Raw genomic sequence first — 16,200 nt, 5'->3', positions numbered from 1 at the left:
ACACGTTATTTATTACGGTGGATGGTGCGGCGTGTTTTTAAAACTAGACGCCAGCGCAAGTTGGCAGTATGTCACGCGAAAAAAGTAAAATCGTACGAATTATTCCATGAAAAAAACGTAATCAAATATTTGTCCACATTGACAATCATTTTTTCTAGGTTTACCTTTTCCCGAAAATTTAACCGGTTAACTGGTCGTTTTGGTAGGTTAACCGGTTAACCTCTTGCATCCCTAGTAATAATTCATATGCGAATGTAAACTACATTGAACAATGGCTGGACACATTGTTACAATATATATGATATTTAAGTGTTGTTTTATTTATGATGTAATATAATATTTCCTATGTTTACAAGGTGCAATTGTAACACAGAATCATAAAGAGAAGGAATCAAAAATAAGGTTGTCTGTTAAACATCTTGTTTGGGAGTAATGTCGATTAGTCCATTTAAAACCGCATCAGTGTCAGACCGGCAAAATAACAAAATAATAAAAAGAAAGGAACCTTTCAATGTGCTGAAATATTGTCATAATTTCAAGTGTCTATAAGCGTCTCAAATTACTCATTGAGTGCTGTCAATTATGTCAAGACAAGGCTTGTGTTATCCCCATGTGTCTGTCCTCCTTCTAGCCTTTTGCGTCATCAATAGTCACCTTGTGAACACTGCATATACCATGCACGACTTCAACATGAAACAGGTATTATATCAATATTAATTAGGAGTAGTGCCATGACTAACGAGTTATTGTCCTTTGTTGTTTTTTAACATTGGAAATTTTCAGGGTTATATGTCAGATACGATAATTCATAGATGTGTGGAAATTAATGGATTGAAGTGACATGAACAATAACCATAACCCTGCATTTTCTGAACTAAGAGTTATTGCCCTTTGTTGTTTTTGTATGATGTAACCTTTCAAGGCTATATCTCAGATAAAATACAAGTTTTTAACATGAATTTTATGGGTGTAAAAATATCAATGAGCAATTGGGAGAATACATAAAACAATTACCCTATACTTATTTATTATGAGTATACCTTTCTATCAAAACATTTGCACCCACCTACAACACAATTTATTTGGCTAGAACGTGATTGTTCTTTTTTAGCTCATCTATTTTTTGAAAAAAAATTATGAGCTATTGTCATCACCTTGGCGTCGGCGTCCGGTTAAGTTTTGCGTTTAGGTCCACTTTTCTCAGAAAGTATCAATGCTATTGCATTCAAACTTGGTACACTTACTTACTATCATGAGGGGACTGAGCAGGCAAAGTTAGATAACTCTGGCTTGCATTTTGACAGAATTATGTGCCCTTTGTATACTTAGAAAATTGAAAATTTTGGTTAAGTTTTGTGTTTAGGTCCATTTTATTCCTTAAGTATCAAAGCTATTGCTTTCATACTTGCAACACTTACTAACTATCATAAGGGGACTGTGCAGGCAAAGTAATGTAACTCTTACTGACATTTTGACAGAATTATGTGCCCTTTTTATACTTAGAAAATTGAAAATTTGGTTAAGTTTTGTGTTTAGGTCCACTTTATTCCTACAGTATCAAAGCTATTGCTTTCATACTTGCAACACTTATTATCTATCATAAGGGGACTGTGCAGGCAAAGTTATGTAGCTCTGACTGGCATTTGGACGGAATTATGGGCCCTTTATACTTAGAAAATTGAAAAAATGGTTAAGTTTTGTGTTTTGGTCCACTTTACCCCTAAAGTATCATAGATATTGCTTTCATACTTGGAACACTCGCAAACTATCATAAGGGTCCAGTAAAAGGACAAATTGCATAACTCTGGTTGTTATTTTTACAGAATTATGGCCCTTTTTTGACTTAGTAACTTTGAATATATGGTTAAATTGTGTGTTTCCATCCACTTAACTTCTAAAGTATCAAGGCTATTGCTTTCAAACTTCAAATACTTTCATGCTATCATGAGGTTACTGTACCTGGCAAGTTGAATTTTACCTTGACCTTTGAATGACCTTGACTCTCAAGGTCAAATTATTAAATTTTGCTAAAATTGCCATAACTTCTTTATTGATGATTAGATTTGATTGATACGTTGACAAAACTACTCTTACCTGACATACCACAATAGACTCCACCCAAACCATCCCCCGTGCACCCCCCCCCCACCCGAATCTCCCCCCCCCCTAACTTTTTTTTTTTTTTTTTTAAGATCATCTCACAAACGACCACCACACCCTTACACTATACCCCCCCACCCAACCCCCCAATTTTTTTTTTTGAAACGGTTAAAAAACACAAATACACTATACACCCCTCTTCACTCCTCCCCTCCCTCCTTTGTGATTGAAAATGAGAGTCCCTTCACCTTTAAAAAGAAAATAGATGAGCTGTCTGCACCCGCAAGGCGGTGCTCTTGTTAACTCAACTAAGCACAAATGCGATGAGCTATGGTAGTAGCTGGTTGAATGGCGTGTCGTCTGTTGTCACTTGTGAGAGGTCAGTTGTTAATTAGCTTAAAAGGACATCTCCTCCAAACAGCACCAAAACAAAATAGCACAGTTTTATTATTTGTTATGTTACATCATCACGCGGCCTCTATAGTATTGTGTTCGAATCTAATTCAGCGACCAATTTAACAACCTGCTTTTAACGATCTCAGACCTGAAAGCGGTCGACGATAGTCTGTGCTTACTAAAGGCAGAAGTGGAGTAGAAATTGCGCAGTCTGAAGGCAGGGAAATCTCTGGGAGTCAGGGACAATTTCTTTCTGAGCTGATTAAGCACTGAGGAGAAGCCTAATGTGTTAATTATATTAAAGAAAGGAATTTTGATGTGTGGAGTGTTGCCAAAATTATGGCCTTTTGTCTGTTTTGTCCACTAAAGAATACAAATTTATATATAGTCTCAAAATGTTTTTTAATATTTCCCCTTTTACTTCTGTGTGAATCTTTCCCTAACTTCCATAGTTTAATTACGTCAATGATCGTAAAGAACGGAATTTTGACAGCCACCAATTTGTGCTGAGTTTTGGCCCTTTGTGTTTTTTGCCATTTATAGAATAATTGTGGTCAGTAGATTTGTTTGGTGTCGGAATATGTACCTTGGGGGCATCAGTGTATGTGACACACTTCTAGTTTATTTTGTAGAATATATATGAAAATTATAAAATAACTTGTGTTACTAAACTCTCCTTTAAATGCTTGAATAAATGTACTCAAAGTTTGACAACTGAAGAACCATCATATGTACATGTAATTATGTGATCATAAAGGAAGGAATTATTTTGGATGACCAATTTTTGCAGAGTTACGGCTGTTTCACATATTTTTCGTTGTTGATTTATATATGGGCTGGTATCTGTACAAAGGGGGTTTCATTAATGTTGGAAAACTATGACACTTTCCGCTTTAATAATAGTTTTGTTTTCAAGAAAGTCTCTTCTAAGGGAAAATTTAGTTTTTTTGGAAAGTGTCGTCCCTGATTAGCCTGTGCGGTCTGTACATGCTAATCAGGGATGACAGTTTACGCACACACATTTAACCCCTTTTAAAATAGCACTGCTTATATATATATACTGTATATATATATATATATACTTCTTTAAATATTTTGGCACTGTATACTAATTGTTTAAGTATTCAATGTAGTAAGATGATTTTTCAGTGATAATATTCATTTGTACATGGCATATCAAGGTCTGTATGATATGGACTGAAAACAACTCATAAATGAGTGTTGTATAATAACTAATTGGCTGTTTTCTTAGTTGCATTTTGCATAATTGTTGACTCATTTTAGGGTAGGAAATTCAGAATTTAGTTGTGCAGACTTCAGACTTCAGCCTGATGAGCAACATTTCTTTTCCAGGGAATATTTTAAAGCTAGAAAATATTCAATTTATTGAACCTTTCAGTAGAAAACTTTGCTATTGTCCCTTTTAAAAACCTAATTTAATAATTTAACATTCATACTGAAGAAGGATGTTTTGTAGATATTATTTAAGTGGTTCAATACAGAGACATGTCTGCACACTTCACCCACTAAATAATGACTAAGAGTGTCCCTCTTTACAAGGAAGATTTTAGGCTGGCTTGTCTATTGCTTATGAGAAATCTTCATCTGACACAAAGTGATTTCTGAAGGAAACACTCAGATTTACACTCCAGTTATTGTGACTTAATAATATACTTAAAGACATATTTTGTGTATGAAAACTCATCAATGTTTAAAGAGTGTTTTCTAAAAGATTCAATTTGTACACTTACTATACAATGTTAAACAATCTCCGCAAATTATGTGTAATGAACTAGTCATAAACTACAATGTTCTTTGTTATATCTTACTCAATAAATGACATTATAGTACTCACTTGTATATGACTGCATACACAATTGTTATCATTATATTTAATGCTTGTCATACATCAATATGAGCAATTATTTCTAATTTGCCTTATGAACCTAACTTACAGATGCATTTAGGTCCAAAATTTAAAAAGGTCGCCGCCGTGGTGTACTGGAAATGGTGTGCGCCCAGCAACCGAGAAGCCACGGGTTCGATCACCACTGTGGATGCGTTCTTTAGATCTACACAATAAACACCAAGTACTCAGGTTCTAGTCCCAGGAAACTGAATCGAGAGAGTTTCAAATAAGACTTATGCTTTCGATGCAATCAAGATGAAATAAATAGGTTAAAACAAAACTCCAATGTACAGCATCATTATAAAGTTTGCTTTAACTGGTCCTCATTCTACCATTATGGGATCAACAGTATCACAATGTGTCACAAAACTGTCACAATTTTTAAAAGGCCCATGATATTTTACAAAAACATTGTATTTTTCATAAAACTAATGTTCAGAACATTTTCACAAAACTTGGTCAGAATGTATACACTGAAAATACCTAAGTGAATATGAGTCAAATTTGTACAAAAGCAAGGTCACCTGGTCAAATCTAAGAAAAACAAATATATTTTCAATCTGGAACAAAATGCCCTGATACCACTCTATAAGTCTCATTTTGTACTCAATCTTGATGAAATCAAACTGCTGAAGGCACTGAAGTTTGTCGCTATTGCATATTTTTAGACGCAACTCATTTTTCAAAATTAGGCTAAAGCTTTTTAAAGAGCAAGTTTGACATAAACACAACCATTCCTTGAGACATCCTGTACCAAGGTTGTTCAAATTAGTTGCTCTATCAATTAACATGACTGTCCAGAGGCGGGGCTACTTTTGTCATAGGTATATATAGAAGACCTAACATGTTGTCCATGCTGCTAACTAACTTTTAACACATCTCTGAAACCACATGGATTAGAGCTTTGATATTTGATATGTGACATCAGCAAATTATGTTCCCAAGTTGCGAAAACTGGTCAAACCACAGGAGTCACATGATTAATTTAATTGTTAATTTAAACTGTATAGGCAAAATAATGTTTTGCTTTTAATTCATTTGAAACACATTACTCAGGTAAGTTACCTAGTTTGATGTTGTTGTACATATTTTGGTTTATTGTCCCCTACTGGTTTCACCGGAGGGGACTTATGGTTTGCGCTCTGTGCGTCTGTGAGTCTGTCTGTGAGTCTGTCTGTCTGTCACACTTTTTTGGATCCTGCGATAACTTGAAAAGTACTTCATATTTGTTCATGAAACTTAAAACATGGATAGATGGCAATATCATGGACATTATGCACGTCATTTAATTTTGTTTCTACGTCAAAAATTCTGGTTGCTATGGCAACAAATAAAAAATCTAAAAAATCTGACAATGGTGGAAATTTCTGACAATGGTGGAGCCGGTAGGGGACATATACATGCTTGGCAATAGTCTTGTTCAAATTGTTACTTTTATTTCATGCTTTTCTGTGGTTAATCTTTTTTTTCTGTTTTATTTAGTGAAATGACATTGTATTTCGATGATATGACCTGATTATTCAGGCCTTTTTCAGCCATATCTACCAGTCCGTTAAATGACCACATCCAGAAGCAAAATTGTAAAAAAATTCAAATTTGAACAAAAATCCATTTTTTGGAAGAAAAGTCAAGTGATTATTAGTCCCCTTTTGGTGTGTCTGTCACAATGTTCAAGATCCAGCGATAACTTTAAAAGTTCTTCATATTTGTTCATGAAACTTAAATCATGGACAGATGGCAATATGGAGATTAATTATGCGCGTCATTTCATTTTGTTCGTACATGAAGAACTATGGTTACTATGGCAACAAATAAACTAGAAATATTGTTGAAAATGGTTGATCCTTCGATAACTTAAAAAGTTCTACATATTTTTGCATAAAACTTTGAACATGGATAGATGGCAATATGGAGAATATGCACGTAATTTTATTTTGTTTCTACGTCAAGAAGTTTGGTTTCTATGACAACAAATAAACTACAAACATTGCTGAAAATTGTGGATCCTGTGTAGGTAGGACCCTTTTATTGCTTGGACATAATCTTGTTATATAAAGTATATAACTCTAATTTATATGATGTTGTTTAAGTATCATTTGAAGTGTTATAAAGAGTTGTATGAAAAAAAATTGTCCCAAATCAATAGATCTTCTGAGCAATAACTTTTAATTTTGCAAGAAAACAACCTGTAATTCAAGCAAAATTTGTTCTCGTAAATTGTTGACAGCTGTTATACCATATTTGAAGAATAAGTATTGTCCACGCGTTGCATAAGCAAGATGCTTTAGTATGATGACCGTGTTTCAATTGCTCTGTTCAAAAATACATATCATCAATACTAAGTTGCTTTAAAAATGTAAACAAATTCAATGTTTATAGAAATTATCATATACAATTACAATGTCCTTTACAAAACCTAACCAATACCATGTTTTGAAATCCAACACACTTCATTTCTATTCTGACACTGTGCATGCAGTTCTCACCATTTTGTTAATGGGGCAGGGGCCCTATGCATTGCGGAAATCGCATTGTTTGACAAATTTGTAGAATTGAACTTGTTTTTCTTGCCAACAAATACTTGAATATTGAGAATACCCCTGCGAAATGTTGTTTTGCAGTTCACGAATAATTCATGAACATTTCATGAACTGTTCGTGAACCGAGTTCATGAATAGTTCACGAATAGTCAGTGAACAGAAAATGAGTCACGTCTATGAAATGTTCTTGAAATTTTAGTGCATGAACTGTTCATGAACACTATTGGCATGAAGTGTTCATAAAATATTCTTGAACCCTAATGACATGAAGTGTTCATGAGCTATTCTTGAACCATAATGACATGAAATGTTCATGAACTATTCTTGAACCCTTATGGCATGAACTGTTCATGAACACCAATGGTATGAAGTGTTCTTGAACAGTTCATGAACAACACAGTTCTTGAAAAGTTCTTTAGGGTTGTGCTGTTCATGAACAGTTCATGAACACTTTCCTTTTATTTTTCAATGGCTCATTTTCTGTTCACAAACTGTAAGTGAATAGTTCATGAACTAAAATTCTTCATGAGTTCATGAACTGAGGTCTTGCAAAGGTTATTATAAGTGTATTTGCAAACATGAGAGACTACAAACAATGTCATCAGCCACAGACTGCCAGGCTTAGCACAAAGGCTAGTTTTCAAATTGTTTGTCAATGTCTTCAACACACTGCCATTTTCCTTTCTGGCGCATATTTGAGAATATTGAACACCATGCACTGCCTCCGGGTCCTTTCTGGTATGAGGTAAACTGTTCACATGTGCTCTAGGGAATAAAAATCATAAAAAGGTCTATAGTAAAGAGTTATTTACATTCAAACTATTATAAAAGTGAATCTATAATCAATATACATTGGGATCTGACAACAGGAAATGGACTGAAATGTCTGGTTTTGTTAGGCTACTGCATGGTGATTGGTCTGATTTTGTTCTGTAGGACATCTATCTGGGGTAAATTAAACAAGACAAAAGTCATATTTAAAATTCATATGTATATCATAACATATTATATTGGCCCCAAAACTAAGATACTTCCCATAAGTGATTATTTTACGTAATAACGAACAAATACTAATTTAATGTACAGTTACTTAGTGCAAGCCCAGTACCTTGAAGACAGAATACACTGCAGTCTGTTTGAAGCTTTTTCCAGCATTTGGTTGTGGATGCCCACTCAAGTTGAATTTTGCCATATGGGGGACATTCATCACCCTGAAATCGGTCTGTTCATTACAATAAATTACATAAAAAAACTTAATTTATAAGCATCTGCATTGCATATGTTATGATTGACATAGCAGATTACTATTTATTGTAGTATTTGATTTCTTTCTTTTTTAAAGAAAACTAACCAGATTTGTTCTGGAAGTGAATTATTTCAGTTAAATATCTATTTTATTTGGCATGGCAGTTATTTTATTAGATAATGAAGACTTTGTACCACAGTCTTTAAAGCTTGTTTCATTATTGAACATAATGATTTATCTTTATGAGACTGTTGCACTGTGTACCACAAATAAATACATAATTTCCAGTAAACTGTTACATCACAGACTTATCATATGAAGTCCACAGGGTACAATTTACTCCTTAAAGATAACTCCATTTTATTTATAGCTAAGTAAATGATATAGACACCTTTTAGATTATTCTAATCACATCAGTTTAAAAATTACTTAACTACCAACTTATCATGGGGATTGTTTATCTAAATTTAAATTCCGAAGAGCACAAGCAAAACTTCAAAACATAATGATAAATATGTAATACCATGAAAATATATGACTCATGATTGCAATAGAAATTTGCGAGTTACAACATGTTTCATCCTATACTTTTCATAATATTCTTAAAGTGTTTACCTGTTTGTTTGTCACTTTTTCCCCAGTAGAACAGCGTATAGTAAACTCTGCAGACCACAATATTTGTTGACAAGAACGAATCACTGAACACGTTTAAATAAAATAACGCCATAACGTCACTTCCGATGTAGACCGGCATTTCCTGTCATCTATTTTTGCGACTTGTCAAAATGTCGATCCGTGACATACGCGGGCGTTTCCAGTAAGTTAAAGTGAAATAAACAGTAATTTAGACCACGACTACACTTCGGGAGTTTATATAAACGCAGAGAAACAATGTATAGAGAAGAACGTATCCAGTGATCATAGTTTGAAGGCTAATTCACTAATTGAACTTTGTGTTTTGTTGGAGAAGTTACGGTTTTGAAAGACTGTGTTTAAGAGAAAGATTGATATAATTGTAATTGTTAATCATATTTATGTGACTGGAGTTAATGATAAAAGTCAACTATTGGACGGAAGTGCTGATAATTACAAAGAAAACTATTAGTGAAAATACTGTCGCGGTCGCCAGATTGTCGAATTCAGACGCTGATTGACAATTCAGATGGAAATGTAGGTTTTTCACTGATTTATGCGATTTTTAATGTATATCCCATTTTTCAATTAATAAATTAAATGTAGCATAAATGGTCAGTTTTGTATCCATTAGGAATAATACATGTATTTGGTATTAAATTTGGATGAAGAATGTTGTTTTCCCTTATTTATTAATCCAGTTTGAAAGTGTTCATCATATAAAATACTAGTAATGACATGCATTGTCACGAATGTCTGAATTAATACAAGCAATGACACTTACACACTATGGATTATATCACACTTACTATTAAACACGTCAGTTGGTACTCCTATACAAGTGCTTGTTTATTTGACCTCGGTTTAGACTACAATTGTTTTGTTAAATATTAAACATGAAGAAAATGTCAATTATAGTAAACTATAGATGTCATTTCTTTCCAGAGAAAAGGCAAGGCGAGGATTGAATTATCGGGGGCAGTAACTGTGTAAAACCATCGTAAAGGCATGTCAGTAGCTCAGGATACTTCATGGCATAAACTGGGTTTCGGCAGTCTAAAATGTAAGTTAATTGTAACAAACACTTCATTTGAAGCAATAGATTGTCACTGAAGCAAAACTTTACATTTAATCTTATTAAAACAATTAAGGAATGTATGTCTGTCTGACCGTCTGTCAGTTTATTTTTAACTTTTAAACTTGTTAAGATATCAACTCCAAACTTCATGCATAAATAGTGCACACACATTACTACATATGTACAATAGCTGCATTTTATATGGATTTAATTCCCCTGTTCAGTTGTCCTTGTTTTACTGTCCAAGTTAGTTGTCGGGGGTGATATTTAGTTCTCCTTCAGCAATGGTTCTAGTTTTATTATAAAGTCAAATAATTTATTTCAGCACACACATTCTTGATGTCCAAGCAAAAGTATGGAGGGCAGATAGTGAAGAAGGTCATGTCTCATCGTATCTGTGAAACATATCTGTGAAACGGGCCAGTGGCGGCAAAGAAACCAGACCGGCCAGGTTGCACGTGAACATGACTGTGTCCACAAGTTTACTGGAGTGTCAGTAGTGAGAAGGGACTCAAGGAGCTTTTTGAAGAGGGCAAGCCTGTTGAGATTTTAGATGGTGATGGATATAATAATATAGAAATTCGCGTGAAAAGGAACATAAACCTTACTCTACAGAAACGTTTTGATAAAAATCATGTCAAGAACATTTTCATAATGAAGAACTCAGACTGTCAGCCCAGGCGGAGTTCTGCAAAATTCGACCATGAAAATCATGTTTATATTGTGTATATAATAATAAGTTTAATGTTATTAATCACTATTCATTAATGAAGCTATTTTCCTTTTAACTGGTATGATTGAATGATTAAATATGCAATATGTCTTAATTTTGAATTGCTTCATTTCCCCTGTTACATGTTAAAGTCATACTCATTTTTATCAATTTTTGAACATTTGAACTCCTCAATATGCTCACATGTAAAAAGTTGCAAATTTAGTATGGTGTTTCTGGCAAATGTGGGTACCTATGATTGTGAGGCAGGAACTTTTCATTTTTACTGGTGACGCTTTTTAGTAATTCAGGCTAATGTATAGTTTTAATTATTTTTTCCGAATTTTTCGATCATGAACCCTTTTTGAATTCTTAGGATTCATGAAAAGTTCTTCATTAGTTCTTAAAAAAGGCAAAAATATTCAAATTAAAGTAATTAAGAACTGATACGTTTTGAATTGTGTTGGTTGATTAACTAAAATAGATAATTTTTAGCAAGAATGATGTCTGGCTGAACTTGTGCAAATATTGTTGGTTGCCTGAAGTAAAAAAAAAGAAGCTTACAATTAGATGAAATGTACATGGTTATCATGTATAAAGAATGTAAAGATCAAGTATTTTAAGTAAAATAATAATAATCTTAAATTTTACTAACATTAATCAGTATGAAATAAAGAACTTACAAGATTAGTATGCTAGACATTTCAATATTACTTTCAAAAATGTGTATGAAACATCTAGCACAAAGGAATTCATAAATTATTCATGATGGATCCTTAAAGTCTGTCTCAGAAAAATCATTAGAAATACTTGTGCATGAAATGTTCATCACTAAGTATTTATGGTTAGATGAAGAACTGTTCATGAACTTTGAAATGTTCAACAATAATTCATAAACAGTTCCATGAACGTGTCTTAAGAACAGTTCATGTCCAAAAGTTCATGAACCAAGCTCAGGAACTTTTTCAGAACCGTTCATGAACAGTTCTTGATTGGCTTGAAGTGTTCATGAAATCATGAACAACATTTCGCCGGGGTGTTTTAATGTACAATTTGTTATTCAATTGCAGACAATGAAGACATTCCACAAGAGTTAAGATTAAAAAGAAATGTTCTTGAAAAATGCATTAATAACACTATTTCTATTGCTTCTAGTGACTTACTGTTTTCATAAATAAGATATGTAGTACACAAGTAACGTAAAAAGTTGGTTTATAAAAATTAAAAAAAATCGACAAGTTTAAACTTTTCTTTTTATTTTTTTGTCGACTCTGTGATTTTTTGTTTTATTTTTATTGTTATTTCGACCCCCCGACCCTATTTTTCTAAAAAAAATCCCGTAAATCAATTTATTAAAAAATGTTGGCCTTACACATTCTCAAATAACATTTATTACCCTTTTTTTGTTTATGTATGATGAATCTTTTCAGGGCTATAAATCAGATACGATACTGGTTTCAACATGAAACTTCATGAATGTGTAGATATCAATATGGAGAATTGCCTTGCACAAGAGCCATAACCTTACACTTTCTCAAATAGTAGTTATTAGCCTTTGTTATTTTTGTATGATATAACTTTTCAGGGCTTTTGTCTCAGATACGCTATAAGATTTAAACAACTTCAACTTCATGGGTTTATACATATTAATGAGGAAAATTTCAATGCTGAAAAACAATTACCCTATACATAATTATTTTGTTTAAGGATTATACGGTTTTAAGCTCATCTATTTTTTGAAAAAAAAAAGCTATTGTCATCACCTGAGCTTGGGCGTCCGCGTCTGCGTGGGCGTCTGCGTCGGCGTCAGGTTAAGTTTTGTGTTTAGGTCCTTTTTCTCATAAAGTATCAAAGCTATTGCATTCAAACTTGTTACACTTACTTACTATCATGAGGGGACTGGGCAGGCAAAGTAAGATAACTCTGGCTGGCATTTTGACAGAATTATGTGCCTTTTTTATGTCCCCCACTATAGTAGTGGGGGACATATAGTTTTTGCCCTGTCTGTTGGTCTGTTGGTCTGTCTGTCTGTTTGCGCCAACTTTAACATTTTGCAATAACTTTTGCTATATTGAAGATAGCAACTTCATATTTGGCATGCACGTGTATCTCATGAAGCTGCACATTTTGAGTGGTGAAAGGTCAAGGTCAAGGTTATCCTTCAAGGTCAGAGCTCAAATATATGTGGCCAAAATCGCTCATTTTATGAATACTTTTGCAATATTAAAGATAGCAACTTGATATTTGGCATGCATGTGTATCTCATGGAGCTGCACATTTTGAGTGGTAAAAGGTTAAGGTCAAGGTCATCCTTCAAGGTCAGAGGTCAAATATATGTGGCCCAAATCGCTTATTTTATAAATACTTTTGCAATATTGAAGATAACAACTTGATATTTGGCATGCATGTGCATCTCATGGAGCTGCACATTTTGAGTGGTGAAAGGTCGAGGTCAAGGTCATCCTTGAAGGTCAGAGGTCAAATATATGTGGCCCAAATCGCTTATTTTATAAATACTTTTGCAATATTGAAGATAGCAACTTGATATTTGGCATGCATGTGTATCTCATGGAGCTGCACATTTTGAGTGGTGAAAGGTCAAGGTCAAGGTCATCCTTCACAAGGTCAAGGTCATCCTACAAGGTCAAACATCACATAGGGGGACATTGTGTTTCACAAACGCATCTTGTTATACTTAGAAAATTGAAAATGTTGTTAAGTTTTGTGTTTAAGTCCACTTAATTCCTAAAGTATCAAAGCTATTGCTTTCATACTTGCAACACTTACTAACTATCATAAGGGGACTGTGCAGGCAAAGTTATGTAACTCTTACAGGCATTTGACAGAATTATGGCCCCTTTATACTTAGAAAATTGAAAATTTCGTTAAGTTTTGTGTTTTGGTCCACTTTACTCCTAAAGTATAATAGCTATTGCTTTCAGTCTTGGAACACTCACTAACTATCATAAGGGGACTGTGCAGGACAAGTTGCATAACTCTGGTTGGCATTTTGACGGAATTATGGCCCTATTTTGACTTAGTAACTTTGAATATTTAGTTAAATTTTGTGTTTAGATCCACTTAACTTCAAACTTCAAATACTCTATCATGAGAGTACTGTACCTGGCAAGTTGAATTTGACCTTGACCTTTGAATGAGCTTGACTCTCAAGGTCAAATTATTAAATTTTGCTAAATTGCCATAACTTCTTTATTTATGATCATACTTTGACAAATCAACTCTTGCCTTACATAACACAATAGACTCCACCCAAACCATCCCCCACGCCCCGCCCCAGATTTTTTTTTTTAAACATGGTTAAAAAAACACAAATATTTATTTTTATTATTTTATTTTTGAAAGACCGTCCAACCACAACCATCCCACCCAAGAATCCCCCCCACTTTTCCATGTTTTTCTTATTTTGGAAAGATAATGTAATACCGTACATTGGCGGCCATAAGTCTACCTCGACCTCGGCCATAAGTCAAGGGGTATAATGTGGCTAGAAAAACATGGTTTTTTGCCTTAACTCTGCCATAAGTCGGGGGGTAAGTTTCCTCATTATCTCAGACATGTTTAAGTGACGTTTTTGTCATGGTTCTCAGGGCTTTTGTACCGGCAGTTGACATTTTTGGGATACTAATAATAAAGTTAAAGGTGCGGTTTATAGTCTGCTTCGATAGTGTACGCATCTTCAGCCGACTTCGACATTAACCCCCCGATCACTGGGATTTAAGTGGTCCGTTTACATATGGCGCCGAAGGCAGCCACGGCACATTGGCTTATTTCCCTCACAGGTACCCATTTATACACCAATAATAAGAATATTAAATAAAACATTCAACATTTCAATAATTTATTATCATGAAATATATATTTTATTGTTCAAAATCATAATAACATATCATTCATTATTTAGAACATATATATTTATTTCACAAATCAAAATGAAACTACCGGTACATTACATAATCACTTACATTTTACAGTTCACTTAAAATCCTTAAAAGTCACTCTCACTCGAACAACACGACGTTTCGGACCCATAGGTCCATCTATAATTCTATCCTTTGACTTAAGCCAGTCACGGACAAGTTTTCACTGACCCAAAACTCACGTTCAGCAGCAGTTATTTGAGGTTTCAGCAAATTCTATCACACGACTCTTGAAGAAAATATCGTAAGCAACACGATTTCGTTTTGGCATCTTGTCTCAGTTTTATCACAAATAGATAAGAGTTACTTAGCAGATAATCCAAAGTAATTGTGCATTTAATATGTCCTAAACTTTTTAATAATCCAGGGTGAGTGCGTAATTTTATTATAATCAAACAATGAATGAAAACTTTACTCAGATAAGATCAGTTTATTTACGAAACGATTTTGGGTTAATTGTGGGACAGTTGTGAATAAGTCAACGAAACCACACCTTTCATCCAACAAAAAATATACCCTGTGATGTTGAACAATAACAATTGGTTAAGGGCGTATCCAACGATCAAGTCATTATTTTTGATTGGTCAGAAGTAGTTTGTAACAGAACCATTGTGCATATCATTATCGGATAACTATTTTAGGCGTGAAGCAATAAAGACAAATGACTGCACTTTACACTTTGATCTTAGCCAAAAGGCAGAAAAGCGATAATTGGTGGCATAAAGACAGCTGCACCTGTTGATAGTTTGTATTTACACGGATAAACTTTAAAGGGGTACAAGTGTCAGCGGCTCGATTTATCAATTGTTCTTAGTAGACAACGGACGATGTGTCAATACAACTAAATGCTATGTATAATTTTCGCCACTTTAACGTATGTAACAAATATTTAATATTTACAAAGTTATTTTTACATTATTGTTTTTATTTGGACTTATTACGAAGATTAATGAATTAAAAACCAATGTAAACAGGAGTATTTTGTTATCGGCGGACATTTTAAGTAAAAGACCAGTCGGCCATACCGTTAACAGTCATATCATTCCTCCACGCTGGAGATTTTTTACTTTAAAAAAAAAACGGCCCAGAAATATGGATTTTTATCTTTTTTTATTAAGTACCTCACCCATAAGTCGAGTTGACTTTTAAGGTCAATTTTGGGAGCGTTTTTAGGTCGACTTATGGCCTCGAATGTACGGTAAATGACCACACACACACACACTATACACCCCTCTCCATCCCTAACCCTTTCCCCTTTTTATGCTCCCCCAAAATTTTTGAGGGGCGCATACAGTCACCACTTCGTCTGTCCGTGCGTGTGTCCGTCCGTTCTCACGAATGATACATTGTGCAACTTTTTTTATGCCTAGATATACATTGTGTGTCTTAATTTCATTGTGCGACTAGTCGCACAATACATTTGCCCAAAGTTCGTCAAAATGTGTCTTGTGCAACTTTAAACCTATCTGGAGAAGTCGCACAACGTTTTTGTCCAAAATGTGTCCAAAGGATGTCCATGTAAAACTGTCTATGCGATGGACGAGACCGTAACTTTTATTTTTGCAAGTGTCCGTGAAAGTTTGAGCGTCTATATTTGAGGCAATCAGAAGCCTGTTTATAAAAAAGACGAGCCAATGAACACCAGGCT

The 16,200-nt window shown here is 34.1% G+C and overlaps 1 protein-coding gene and 1 long non-coding RNA gene across 2 annotated transcripts in view; one reads left to right on the top strand and one right to left on the bottom strand.

Annotated features, from left to right (window-relative positions):
* Positions 1-16,200, bottom strand: part of LOC127875434 (uncharacterized) — a 666,243-nt gene that overhangs the window by 412,074 nt on the left and 237,969 nt on the right. The gene's annotated exons all lie outside the window — the stretch shown is intronic.
* On the top strand, positions 8,788-11,307 carry LOC127875684 (uncharacterized). Its single transcript, XR_008047479.1, has 3 exons — positions 8,788-9,361; positions 9,770-9,887; positions 10,228-11,307. It is a non-coding gene; the product is annotated as an uncharacterized LOC127875684 (long non-coding RNA).

Source organism: Dreissena polymorpha, chromosome 1, assembly GCF_020536995.1.
Source record: "Dreissena polymorpha isolate Duluth1 chromosome 1, UMN_Dpol_1.0, whole genome shotgun sequence".
NCBI lineage: Eukaryota > Metazoa > Mollusca > Bivalvia > Myida > Dreissenidae > Dreissena > Dreissena polymorpha.
This window is presented reverse-complemented; position numbering and strand designations above follow the sequence as displayed.